Genomic DNA, 14235 nt, shown 5'->3' on the forward strand with positions numbered 1-14235 from the left:
TCAGAGAAATAAGCTTAACTGTGATAGAGCTATTCACAAACCCACCAACTCCTGTGGTCACAGCTGGCAATACTGAGGTTAGAAAAGTCTTATGTGGAGTAACATTTATTCCCGACACTGGGAATCAAATACAACTGGACAGTTCTATGTATATCTGAAAAGGAAAGTAATATTTCTCCCCTTTCTCAAAACAGCACCTTTATGAAAATCCACTAAAGAAATGAAGTCCTGATTTGCCCAAGAAAAGAAGTCAGGCTGAGACAGGCAGAGGAACCTGTAGTTAGTTCGCTGGCTGGTGGCCTCGGAGTCCCAGTTCAGAGGCAGAGCAGTCCAATAGGGAGAGTGGCAGCGGTGAGGCAAACAGGCTGACCAGTCTTCCCCAGTGGTGCCCCTCTGATCTGAAGCGTCCTGCCCCTGACCCCAGAAGAGGAAGCAGGATTTGAATGTCAGAGAACCAGCGGATGAAGTCCCTATGCGGGGTGTTAAACGTGAGACATGGAAGCACGTTTCTCTAATACACTCTAAACGAGGGGTAAATGTGATTTCTTCATTGTTTGTTTAAAGATTTTACTGCTGATCCCAGAAAGACAGAAAACAAAGATGTACCGACCCAAATGTAGTAGCATTTGTCCAATCATGCACGCCCACCATGCCCACCCACTCCGAGGCAGCACCCAGCAGCTCCACAGCCACCTTCACTTCTCCCTGGAGGTGGGACTTTGGAATCTCCCGGGAATGGCTGTCCCTGGCATTGGGAATCCTGCACCCCACTTCCCCACTGGTTAGACAGACGGACAGACTGCCTGCCTGACCGCAGCCTAAACCCAACTAACCCAGGAAACAGCACCCAGTAACTTTTCTCTTCTCGGGCATTCTACACACCGGAAGTACAAAACATGTCTCTAATCAACTGCTGTTTCTAATGGCACTGCCAAGCAAACAAAACCCAGTGAGGTTCCAGCAGTAAACCCAGTGAGGTTCCACCACGACCACCGCCTCTGGCACCTCCGTCCCACACCTACTGCCTGGCCTCACCATGCTCCGCGGCCCTGGGTCCTCATTGCCTCTCCCATCAGCCCCTGCTGGCTTCACCCTGTCATACAAGGTCTGGGGCTCACAGCTGACTCCTGATGGTGCACTTATTAGGGCCCCACGCCCCTGCGCCCTGGCCCGTCCAATCTACACCTGGGGGAAAGCTGCAGGCTCGGCCCAAACATCCACTCTGCATGGAAAACAGCCTGGTGCAGGGGTTCTCAACCTTGGCTGCACATTAGAACCACCTGGGAATCTTTTTAAAATCCTGATTTCTGGGCGTCATCCTCTGGAAATTCTGTTTCTTTGTTATGGGTTGAGAACCACTGGCCTAGTGCCTGGAGCCATTACCAATGGCCAGTGGCCACTCCTAGTTGGGGCATTAGCTCTGCAGCACCCTGCTACTCCAAGGGTAGGCCATAGACCAGCAGCAACAGCATCAGCCGGGAGCTTGTTAGAAATGCTGACTCGTGGGCCCCACCCACCCCAAACCTACTGATTCCTAATCTTCCTTTTAGCAAGATCCTCGTGCAGGTGTGAGAGACACTGGGCTAGACAACACTGTCAATCACTGTTAGCCTATTCCTCTCCCCGGGCCAAAATACCAGCAGTTGTCAATAGAATAACAGTTAACCACACTCTGAGCACTTGAAGTATATTGGCTAATGTAATCTTCTCCGAAGCCCTGTGAGCTGACAGTAATTTTATCACCCCATTTTTCAGAGGGAATACTGAGGTGTGGCTCATCCTGGCTCAAGCGCATACAGCTGGGAGAGGCAGGGTCTGACCCCACCTCTCTACCGCTAGCCTCTGCCTGTTACTCACAGGAGAGCCCCATCTCAGCCACCCCAATCACTCCAAACAACTTCACATGAGAGCACCAACTTATACCCAGCCCTTCTCTTCCTAAAAACCTTCCTCAGGCTCTCCCCGCTCCTAGCCTGTTTCCCTCCAGTGTGTAAGGAAACTGGATTCCTTTTCCTTTAAAGACCAATGTATCCGGCTGTGCTCCTCATTTATTTCTTCAAGACACTGACAGCGGGCCCTGACTCCTCTCCATCCATCATAGCATAGCCATGTTTAATTCTCTCTTATACTTCTATTCACAGAAGGGGGTGGAGGTGGGGGCCGGATGTGCTTCTTGAGCAGTCCCTCTGTCATTTCCCTGTCAACGTTTTTCTAAAGAGCAGCCCTTACTTCCTCAGCCCATCCTCACTCACATAAAATATCACCTGTTCCCCACAGGCCACCAAAACCTCTCTCTCTCATATTCCCCAGGATTTAATGACTTCACAATTGCACAGTTCAGTGCTCCTCTCTGTTGCCACAAAGCTGTCTTATAGGCCCAGCTGAATCCCATTCTGTTACTTCACACTCTCTCCAAACCTGTGTTCGTGCGCTTCTCCTCCTACTTCTCCTCCTACTGATCCTTGTTCTCAGTCTTGACCACAAACAGGCTGCTCGTAGCTCACTGGGCACTATCTCCCGCGTGAACACCCTCTCCATGCCCTCTCCTCACTCATTTAACCTGATGACCTTAGAAACTTCATCTCTCAGTCTTGCTTTCCAAATGCTCTTTTGGAGCTGAATGCCTGATGGGTTTCTAGCTCGCCACCTCCAACCCATGTGCTAAGGCTCCACCCAGCCTCATTCTGACACTGCTCCAGTGTTGTCTGTCTTCACACCTCCATGCTGGATTGGCTCACACTGGCTCAGGAGAGCCATCGTTAAACTTTCAGAAAGTTTGTCGGACAGCTGATTTCACATTAGTCGCTTGATGTTGGCCAGAGTAGAAATACTAACACAATGGAATGAGAAAATGCTACACGCCACCCCCCACCCCCGCCCCGGCTCAACCCCCTCACGGCCAGAATGCCAGTTTTCAATGTTCACCGCCCACCACTGACGGTAAAACTTAGCTCATGGAAACATAACATTTGACAAACACATTTAACATGAATTTAGTAGCCATTCCAGGGAATAACTACTTTACAATGGCAAATATCTCCATTTTATTATAGAAGCCTCTCAAATCTCACCTTTAAAAGCAACATACTAATTGATGTTTATGTACCAAGCACATACCAATATAAGTACTGGGGAGGACTATATTAATATTACTCAAATTGATAGAAATGGCTTGGGATAACATTTCTTGTAAAAGCAACATGAAGAAACACAGTGCTTATATATTTTTGATGAAAATGAGAGGGGTGTCCTCTGAAAAACTGTGTTAAGATGATGCAAAAATTGGCTCCATGATGATTATGCCAATACTGCAAGTCAGGAGCCTAAATAATATTGCTTCATACAAAGTGAGAAAGAATAATGAATGTATTTCTAAATAAAAATGTTTTTATGTATGTTATCTAACACAGATATATTATACTAATAAATTATTAGAAGGAGGTATTTTATTTCATCTATGTTCCCAAGTGTTCAGGCGTTCAAACTGACCAGAAAACTGTTTTCTAATCTGTAGATTTGGAGAGAAAAGTATCATAGTATTTTCAAGTTTCCTTTATAATTAGGAATGCAAGATACATTTTTACAAACAGGATCAAATATTTTATACCTGTTCATTTTTCTGCAAAATGGACATATAGATCCTTGGCAATTAAAGCATGAAATTAGGTTCTCAAACATCCTGTAAGTATTAATATGATAATAGGTTGATGATGAAATTATTCATTTTGTCTATGGCAATTTGGAACCTTGATTATTTGATAAACTATTTGGGAGAAGTAAAATGTAAAAGATGGAGAACTACTGGGCTAGTCGACATTGTTGTTTGTATCTTTTAATCCCAGAAGTACATAAAAGTATTATTTCTACTAAGCATGTATATATACACACACAAGGTTGTAGAAATTGTCTGCATGTGCCTGGCTTAACAAGGCACATAGTTCCTATAAGTTGTTTCAATCACAAAGCATTTAAAATTAAATTTTATTTGGGGTTAAAAAACAAAAATCCTCCCAAATTCGCCCACCTGTCATCTTGGCAAAGGGCACGGTCATATAAAGTCCTTAACACGACGCCTGGAACATAATAAACACTAAGACATGATAGGTGCTATCATCATAATACATTTCATCTTTCTCACAACCGAAATCTATCAAGTGTTATATTCAGCAAGTTTTACCTCCTCCGCTTCCATTGTGCTGGGTCACGTCCTCTTCAATGTTGATCTCTTGGATCCCCCATTCAAACTAACTGCTAAACAATCTCCGGACCTCTAATCTCTTGCCTACTTTATCCTTCACACCGCCTCTAGTCGCACATTAGCCTTATCTCAAACAATCACAACAACAAAAATACAACACACAAAACCAACACCAGGAACTCACTACTGCCTACAGAATGAGTCCAGACTCCTTCATATTCAAATCTCTCCTCACCCTCACTCCAAATTACCTTTTCAAGACTTTTTCCCCATCAAATCCCTTCAGGCAACCCACAATCCAGCTGTGTACAAATTACATACTTTCACAGCTCTACCTTTTTACATATGAATTACATACACACGTTGGCCTGATCTGCCCTTCCACATTGGCTATTTACCTCTTTTCTTCTCACTGAAGAGGCTTTTGCCTTTGCCATTCTTCCCCCTTGTACTTTGCCTGCACCTCATCATTCTACTCTGTATTACAGTCAACAAAGGACAGACGGATCAGTAAACTCCTTCAGGAGAGAGAGCTAGCCTTAGCCCTTTTACAGAACCCATCACCTATTTATTCATTCAGTCAACAACGTTTTATTTAATGCCTACCTTGGTGGCAAGCTCTAGAGCAGTGTTTCTCAACCTGTGGGTCGCGACCCCTTTGGGGGTCGAACGACCCTTTCACAGGGGTCGCCTAAGACCATTGGAACACACACATATAATTACATATTGTTTTTGTGATTAATCACTATGCTTTAATTATGTTCAATTTGTAACAATAAAAATACATCCTGCATATCAGATATTTACACTACGATCCATAACAGTAGCAAAATTACAGTTATGAAGTAGCAACGAAAATAATTTTATGGTTGGGGGTCACCACAACATGAGGAACTGTATTGAAGGGTCGCGGCATTGGGAAGGTTGAGAACCACTGCTCTAGAGGAAAGTGAATAAGAGAAAAGCCTATACCTTGGCATAGTTCACAATCCAGAGAGGTGAACAGACATTTATGTGAATAATTTCAATAAAATGTGAATGCTGCAAGGAAGATAGGAATGCTGTGAGACTGCGGAACATCTGTCCCTCTGTGGAGGACAGCATGGAGGCTGGCTATTGATGCGAATGCTCTTGATGTTTTTAAATGTTAAAGTATGTCAAGTTAAAACAAATTTCCTCTGCACAGCCTAAAAAGTGATGTGTCTGTGAGTTTGTCGCCACTGCTGTACACCAAGCCAGAGGGTTTAGAATCAGACAATGGAAAAACCCAGAGGGGAATGGTCATATTTGGAGCCCTGAACACAAGCTGACATGTACTGAGGCTCGAGGGCGACAAAGGCCAGAGGGAAAACAGTACTGCTCACTGATCCAGTTACTGCTGACATGTAACTAATCACCCCAAGTGGTCACTGCAGCAACACGATCACAGAAGCCCGGGGCAGTCAGACTTGCTCCCTCGGAGGCAGGGCTCCAGCACAAGTGCCACAGCTCCACGCTGACAGCGAACGCAGGAGGACAAGCCCTTTCCAGATTCCTGATGCACCCAATCAGTGCGAGGTCATGAAAGGACTGTTGTTGTAAGAAGGCTGTCACTGGGGACTTAAAGGAAAAACGTTATTGGACACTAGCTACAAGACAAGAGGAGCCCGCTGTGCAGTGACAGTTTGGCAACAGTGATACGTACGGGATAGCGGGGAATGGAAACATACATGATGAACTCAATGACAGAGCTGAAGAGATTTCCAGGCAGAATAGTTAAAGTGACACCTGGGCTCTGCTTGCTGCCTGAGATAAAATGTGAGCAGAAAGAGAGCTAAAGAACACGCGATTTAGTATAAAACAGTCTCTCAATCCCAGTCTCTCCGGATGCCAAGCAATTCTCAGATCAAGAACCGGCTTCAGAGCAAGGATCAAATCCAATCCGGGACATGCCTGAATGACACAGCTAAGACTTCAAAACAATTTAAGGCACTGCCTCCTAGACACTTTCCAACTGACCCAAGGCCTCCTACGGATCTTAAGCACACCTTGCAGGAACTCCACATTAAATAACAAAGCTTCTAAGAATCTTAAGGGTTGTCCCTCAGCAGTTTCACAAGGAGCTCAAAGCACACAAAGCATCTTGGGGTCATGGTTCTTGTCAAATGGCGTGAACCCAACAAGATTCACAGAAAACCCACAAGGTGTGTGGGTTGTATTTTTGTTTTTTTTTTCAGATATTTGTACTATGAAATGATTGCCAGGTTAGACTAAAAGAAACAAAGAATACAAAATGAAGAGCCTTCAGATCCCCAAACTTTTTGGGGCAGGAAGCGATATGAGAAGGCTACTCAGCTGCAAATGCTGGCTGGCTCTTTCTTAAGAAAAAGGGTGACTTACAGAGCAGAGCCAAGGGCCCAGAAAGTGGAAGCGAGAGCCACAGAGAACAGCAGAACAGGAACTGATAAGGAGGGCCTGGCAGGAATCCAGAGCTGCATGACCCCTGTGCCTCCCGTTTTCCCACGCTGGGGCAGGCCTTCAAGGTACCTGCCCTCCTGCTGTGCTGTGGCTGGGAATAGAGCAGATAACTGAGAAGAGCGCTCAAGGAGCTACACCCCAAGAGCTGGTTCTCAGGAGCTTCGTTTGCACCCAGACCTGATTTAGATGGCAGGTCCCTGACTCTGAGCCTGAAGCCATGATGGGATGCGACTTCCGGAGAATTCTGGAAGCACAAGAGTACACTTCGCACAGGAGAGAAACGTGAACCGCTGTGGCCAGATGGTACACCAGGGCAGAATGTTTTTTTCCCAAAGATGCCCATGACACTATCTCCTGGCCCATGTGTTCTTCCAAAAATCTTGCCACTCCACTATCAAATGATGCAGTCCCTCCATAAATCTTGGTGGGTTTGTGACTCACCTCTAGCCAACAGAACTAAGCAATGTGGCGACCAGGGCCAGGACAGAAGAGCTGATGCAACTTCCACCTTGCTCACTGCATGCTTACAGCTGATGCCTTCAGCCATCCAGTAGCAGTCTGATTCCTTCGAGGCCTCCAAGCTGTCAGGTACCCAGACTAGGCTGGCCCCGCAAAGAGAAGGCCTGACCACCTGACTGCAGCTGCGTGAGACCAGACACCTGCCTGCCGGACTCTCCTGAAACCCTGACCCACAGAAACTTCACAAAATGACTAGTGTCTTAAACTGCTGAAATTTGGTTGATTTTGTCACACAGCAATAGATGGTCAAGATAAAGATGGTCATAAGGTGATGTAGTATTGAATTTCATTTTTGTATACTTGATAATTCTTTGAAAATGAGTAGGTCATATTTGATACCAGGAAAGATAACAGACTCTACCATGCTTTGCTTGTTGGTCAATGTTTTCTGTGGACATTCTGGGCCTCTGAACACTCGGGTTTAATTTATACTTACACATTTTTTTCCATCAGCCTGTTATTACTCATTAAAATACCAAGAAGAAAAAAGCCCATTTCTATTAATCACAGATAAGTGGCTACAGCTAAATCTTAGACCTTTTAGCCCATGATTAATATTAACATTTTTTGACCTCTTGGAATTCAGTGCTTATCTAGTTCTGCCAAAATCTGGCATTTCCTTTTTTTCTAAAATGTAAAAGGATAGAATAAAGAAACGAGAATATTAAAATATTCTGTAGGCAATCAGAAAAAATGTAGAGAAACAAAGACTTTTATAATTCAGTAATAACAATTCAAAACGTTGGACTAGCTCGGTGAAGGACACACTTGTAGCAACTTCCTTATAATATTTTAACATTTTCTAATGTGAAAAGAATCAAATTTGATAAATGTTGCTCTTCAGATAATGATAATGGGATTTTGTAACTTTGAAAACCCAACATGAAAGGGCAATGTCTTGAAAGAGAATGTTCTGGAAGAAGCAGCACAAAACACAGAGAATTAGATGCCTTATTCCATTTTAATCCCATCAAACCTCCAATATGGCATTTCCCCAAGTTAGGGTGACAATGAACAATGATAACAGCTGAGGAGCCAAAAAAGCCGCATCCAATTTTGCAACCATTGTCTTTGAGAACTAACGCTCCTGCTGGGAGGGGTGCCAAGCTGATCTGTAACTTTAGCTAATAAAGAAAACAATGGAACGCTCTGTCCTGGTTAGACAAGTGACACAAATGAGAAAACACACTTCACAGAAAACCAAAGGGAAAATAGTAAAATAAATGCTTGGCACTGAAGCAGAGTGGAGGCTCTGGATACAGCAATACGTCGCAAAGTTAACTTAATTGCAGAAAAAGGAGGGGGTGGGAAAGAGAAAGAAGAGCATACAGCCAGCTGAATACAACTCCAGGCAGCGGCAGGACTGACTACTGGAACCAGAAGAATTCCAACAAGCAACAGAGAAACACACTGCGATGGTCAGGTTTAGGTGTCAGCGTGGCTGTGCTGTGGCCCACAGCTATTCAACTGAACAGGCATCTGGAGGCTGCTGTGAAGTCATTCAGTAGATAGGACTGAGGTCCATTATTGACTTTAAACAGGGGAAATTATCCTCGATAATCTCCGTGAGCCTGATTCAACAGTGGAAAGGCCTTAACAGCTGAGCTGAGGCTTCTACGAAAAAGAAATTCCACCTCCTGGCCTGCCCTTCCTCAAGGCCTGCCTTATGGATTTCAGACTTGCCCAGCCTGCCACCACTGTCACATAAGCCAATTCCTTGCAATGAATCTTTTTGTAGATCTCCTACTGGTCTGTTCCTCTAGCTGTAGCCTGAGAGACACGCACACTAAATCCAGCGGCCTCACTATTGGTGCTGGAAAACAAATGGCAAAGTAGCAAGCAGAAGAACAACACTAATAAAGCATCCACTCGCCTTTGGTAATGGAATATGTTAATGTCCCCAAATAAAACATAAGAGAGTTGAATAGAAAGGATAATACAACAAAAAAATAACTAAGGTGATATGAACTACCACAACTTAATACAAACTATATTCTTACCTTACAGAAACACCCAACATAAAGTTTAGGGGTTACTGGTTAAACGTCATTCTGTGAACTCTGAGTAATATAATCACCAGGCCCTTGGAAAACATTCTGGCTAGAACTAAATGTGCACCAGGAATAATGACCCATGAAAGATAACCCAATGCACTGAGTTTTGTAGAATCGAAACTGCATCCAGGCTCTAGAGCTCTTACATAGACCACAATACAGAAAATATCTATAATAATAAAAGCAGAATATACTAATTAGACTGGACGACCTTCTGGACAAAGCCGGGGCTGCGAGGGAAGCCCGGGTCCCGGATGCCAGAGGGGAGCCGGTGCGGGCAGCCAGGGGAAGGAATGCCTACTCTTGCACGAATTTCCTGCATTGGGCCTCTAGTTTATGATAAAATTTCACTAAGATACCTGATTTTCAAAATATACACATTTATACAAATATTTTATTTTATTTTTTAAACATTTTAGAATAACCTTTAGATGTCAGTACCAAAGAGTTCTTTCATAAAAAGTATTGCTAACTGCCCTAAAGGCACAGTCTAGCTATTTCTCAGCTTATAGCTCCCTAAATGTCAGCTGAAGATTCTTTAAAAAAGTAGGTCCCTACATACAAGATTTGCAGCACGCTCTCCATTATCAAGCACCAAGCACCAAGTCTTATCGTAGAAAGCAGTTGCTATGCCTGTCGGCAAGCAGCAGAACCTTCCTGCATCTCATGGTTTATCAGGGTGTGAGGCTCAAATAGAGGCACGTTTATTCTTATTCTTTCCGGTTATGAAATCAGTACAGCATCCATATTATGGAACAGTATGTAGCCAGTAAAAAGTATCAAATACATCATCAAAATGGAAAAAGCTAGTAGAGAACCGAGCATTCATCGTGTTTAACATAAAAAGAAGGGAGAATCATATACCCATTTCTAGATGCATCTGCATGTGCACAGAACATTTAGGGGAGAATTTATAGGACTTGGTGATGGTGTCTCGGTTGAGAGGGGGGCTTTTTTCTCACTATACTGTGCATCTTAAGGAACTGCAATAAGTAACACCCCTCTGCCCCTCCCTAGTCCTGAACTAATTTAGAAGTAACACCAATAAGCATAGAAAAGTCAATATGTCATCATTAGTCCTTATAAGGTGATATTTGAGTAAGAGGCTTAAATGTTGAGCCAGCAACCTCTTTTGATGAACTGAGCCTTGGATTTAGACAGGACTTACCTACCAGGTCCCCAGCAAGGATGACCAGCACATTCCTCCCTCACCAGGCAGGGCACAGTGACTGAGTGTCCTCTATCTGCCAGCAGACTGGCTCCAGGAGAGAGGGAGAGGAAGGGGCTGGGCCACTTGCACCTGATTTCCCCTCCAAACTCACCAATCAGATGAGTCTTTGGGTGGAGAGAGGTCAAGAATGTTTTGCTCCAGGAACACTGGCAATGGGGAAGAAACCGTTCTGCTCCCTCTTCACCCAGTATATCCCTTTGCAGCATCTGAATTTTTATCACAATTATGTGTAATGCTGTCCGTCAAAACCCAAGTATTTAAAAATTAAAGGCATACATACCTCTTTAAAAAAAAATTCAGACAACATGGTAATGTATAAAACAGAAAGTAAAACTAACCACTTCCTACTTCTAAAAAATGTTCAAAGATTATTACTTTTCCTAGAGGGGAAGTAGTGATGGAAAGATGAGTTGCCTAACAAATTTTCAAGAACAAATGCAAAAAAACTTCTAAAACCTTGACATGACAGTGGACTCAAAACAAGAATATCAACTCATGTTCACCAGCTTTTATTACAATAAATGTAACAATTTAGGATTTCCAACATTTTTAATATTTAATTTTTATGCAATGAATTCTGGAATAACCCCATCATAATGAGTTATTGATCCAGTCAATGAAACTATCACCAAATTTTTGAACACACAGGAAAAGTAGTGGTAAGAGTTCATGTTTGTTAATGCTCTGCCGTTACATTTATCCAAACTCCTTAGATGAGTTTGTGTTCTTCTAAATTATGTCTACAAAAGAATGGATGCTGTTGTTTTTGTTCATCTGGTATTTGCTACAAATTAAGAAAATATAAAACTGAGAAAGCATCTGCCCTGGGGATAAGATGTAGCTAAATCTATTCTCAGTCCTTATATTTAGAGTCCCTTGTACTTAGTTAGCACCACATAGATATTTGTTAACTGAATGGATAACATTTTGCTGCTGCTACCCTTCCGGCAAAAGCTTTGCCAAAAGAAAATCTTGCACGAGGAGGGAACTTCTCCCCATGCTTCTCCCACCATTTCCCCGTGGAGAGCAACAGAGGCTGGGACATATTGTCATAGAGTTACTAAAAAGAGGTGAGGGAAAAGGCAAGTGAAGACCCCATTACTTCCTGAAACCCTTTGAGATCTTCATGTCCATAGTCCCCAAATCCAGAACATAAATGAAGTTCGCTGCCATGAACAAACCTTGATCTGTGAACAGCACCCCGAGCGTACTCCTAGTGCATGGACACAGGGAATGTTAGTTGATCAAACGAATGAATATGTAATCCTAGGCTGAAACACAAAGGCACAGGATGGTTCTGGGCCAGGATGTCTCAACCGACAACTCAAAGGCATTTTATCATGTCCTCAGAAAACATTCCCTTTTGCCATCATGGACCATGTCACTGTGGTGACATGGCAGAGGTGAGTATAGGGAGGCTACGGGGCTTACTCATTCTACCCGCCCAAGCAAAGCAGCAGCTGGTGTCAAGAAAACGCTGGGCCTTCCTCTAAGCACCTGACGATCCTGAGAGGGAAGGCATGATGATTCTAAATGCCAAATAACAACGAAAATGACGATCAGACTAGATGGGCCCGTATGCCTCTGATATGACATATGAACATCCTCCTGGGCTGGAAATAACTCAAAGAAGCAAACAGGTCCCTGTGGGTTCGCTGGAATCACATTCCCTTTGTAACCAAAGGGGAAGGAGAGGAGGGGGGGTGTGACTAAAGAACAGCCTAAATTTAGCTGATTCAATTCTCATTTCACTATCCTGCTCTCTGCAAAGGGCAGACACTTCAGTGGGAGTTTAGTCAGACAAGAAAAAACACCCGCACAGCACTGACTTACACTCTGGCTTGAAAAACGCCAGCACAGGTTTGAATTAATAAGAGCCCCTGACGACCACAAGGTCTACATGTGGAAACATGCCATGTGTAAATTTCTATTCTTTCCCCCTCCATCTCTCTTTACAGATCACTCCCCTAAGTTACCATCCCAAGTCTCACTCATTCAAAAGCCTTAAACATATGATGAGGACGTAAGGAATTCCCTGCATGGTCATTTCCACTGGAGACGAAAGCCTGAGGAGAATGAGACAGGAAGTGCCCAGACCCCGGCCCGAATCCGGGCGCTACAGCGTCGTTATCTCAGAAACCCCTTCCAGCTGTTGGAGCCACATTCCTTGGTTCGCGGGTCAGACAGGCAGAAGGATGATCATCCCACGTGCAGACAGAGTGACATGTACCCACAGTAAGTGCCAAAAAACAGGTGAGAAACAGACCTTCAACTCCCTCCTGCTCTTGGCTACTACATTGCACTACATTCACTTTTGTTTTAAAGCTTTTATTTAAATGGAACTGTTCACAGGTTAGTGTAAAGTGAGAACAGAATGAACCTTATTCACCCTCTTCAACAATTACCAACATTGTGCTATTGAGATTCCATCTTTACACCCAAACTCTTCTTGCTTCGGTGTGTTTAAAGTAAATCTTAGACACCATACCATTTTGCCTGTAAATACCTAAACACACATCTTTAATAGATAAGGACATTTTAAAACATGATCACCCTGACTGGGTGGCTCAGTTGTTTGGAGTGTTGTGGATTCGGTTCCCGATCAGGGCACATACCAAGCTTGTGGGTTTGATCCCCGGTTGGGGCATGTGCAGGAGGCAGCCAATCAATGTTTCTCTCTGACATCAATGGATGTTTCTCTCACCTGGACCAAACACCAGCCTATGAACCTGGCTGCTGCCTCCAGTCTTGTCCCTCTAAACCACCCTCCCTCCATACTGCCGCCAGGGCAGTCCTTCTAAAGGCAAACAGATCATTGCACATTTCTGCTCCAATCCTTATCACAGTTCCTCCAGAGCTTTCAGGAAAAACACACACATGAAAATAAAAAAAACCCTCAAACTCCTCATCAACAGATGTGACATTTTTTGCTCTATAGCAGGGGTGGGGAACCTTTTTTCTGCCAAGGGCCATTTGGATATTTAGAACATCATTCGAGGGCCATACAAAATTATCAACTTAAAAATTAGCCTGCTATATTTGGTCCAACATTTAATTAACTCACCCCTAATGCCTGGGCAGGGCCAGACCAAAAGATACTGAAGGCCTCATACGACCCATTCCCCACCCCTGCTCTACAGCCTCACCTCTGAGTATCTTCTCTCCACTTCAGTCATACAAACAATTGTTCTTCCGATACATTTCCAAGTACTTGCCCATGCTGGTCCCCCCACTTGAAGTAAGCTTCTTCCCTTTGGCAGAGGAAGACTACCACACGTCCTGCACAGGATGATGAAGTCCTTGTCTCCCCCACCCTCCGCCCTCCGCCCTCCGCCCTCTGCCCTCCGCCCTCTGCCTTCCGCCCTCCGCCCTCCTCTACTCTGCACATGTCATCCTAGTATTGATCCGGATGCTCGACTGCTGTTTCCTGACCAAGTCCTCCCCAAGGCTGTGGGACCTCCACCCCCGAGTCACCCAGGCTCAAGTCCATACTGTTGACTTTCATTCTAGTCTGGAGTTACTTACAGAATAAGACTGAGTCTTATCTCTGCAGCCCCAGCCCAGTCCTGGAACATGGACATGAAGAGTAGGTGGGCACCAAATGAGTAACTGTCTCTGTGAACCGCTGCCCTCCAAGACCCTGCATGACGCATACCCCACCTCACTCACCTTTCTCCTCCTCCACCCGAGCTTCTGAATTTACACAAGCCTCCCCTGACTCCAAAAGCCTCCTCACATCCAAGCTCACATGAAAGTCTCTGCCCTTTACCATAAAA

The 14235-nt window shown here is 44.3% G+C and overlaps 1 protein-coding gene across 1 annotated transcript in view; it reads right to left on the reverse strand.

The window, feature by feature from the left end:
• STK39 (serine/threonine kinase 39) overlaps positions 1-14235 on the reverse strand; it is a 207842-nt gene that overhangs the window by 113295 nt on the left and 80312 nt on the right. The window lies entirely within an intron of this gene.

The sequence above is a fragment of the Myotis davidii genome, unplaced genomic scaffold (genome assembly GCF_000327345.1).
Source record: "Myotis davidii unplaced genomic scaffold, ASM32734v1 scaffold59, whole genome shotgun sequence".
Taxonomy (NCBI): domain Eukaryota; kingdom Metazoa; phylum Chordata; class Mammalia; order Chiroptera; family Vespertilionidae; genus Myotis; species Myotis davidii.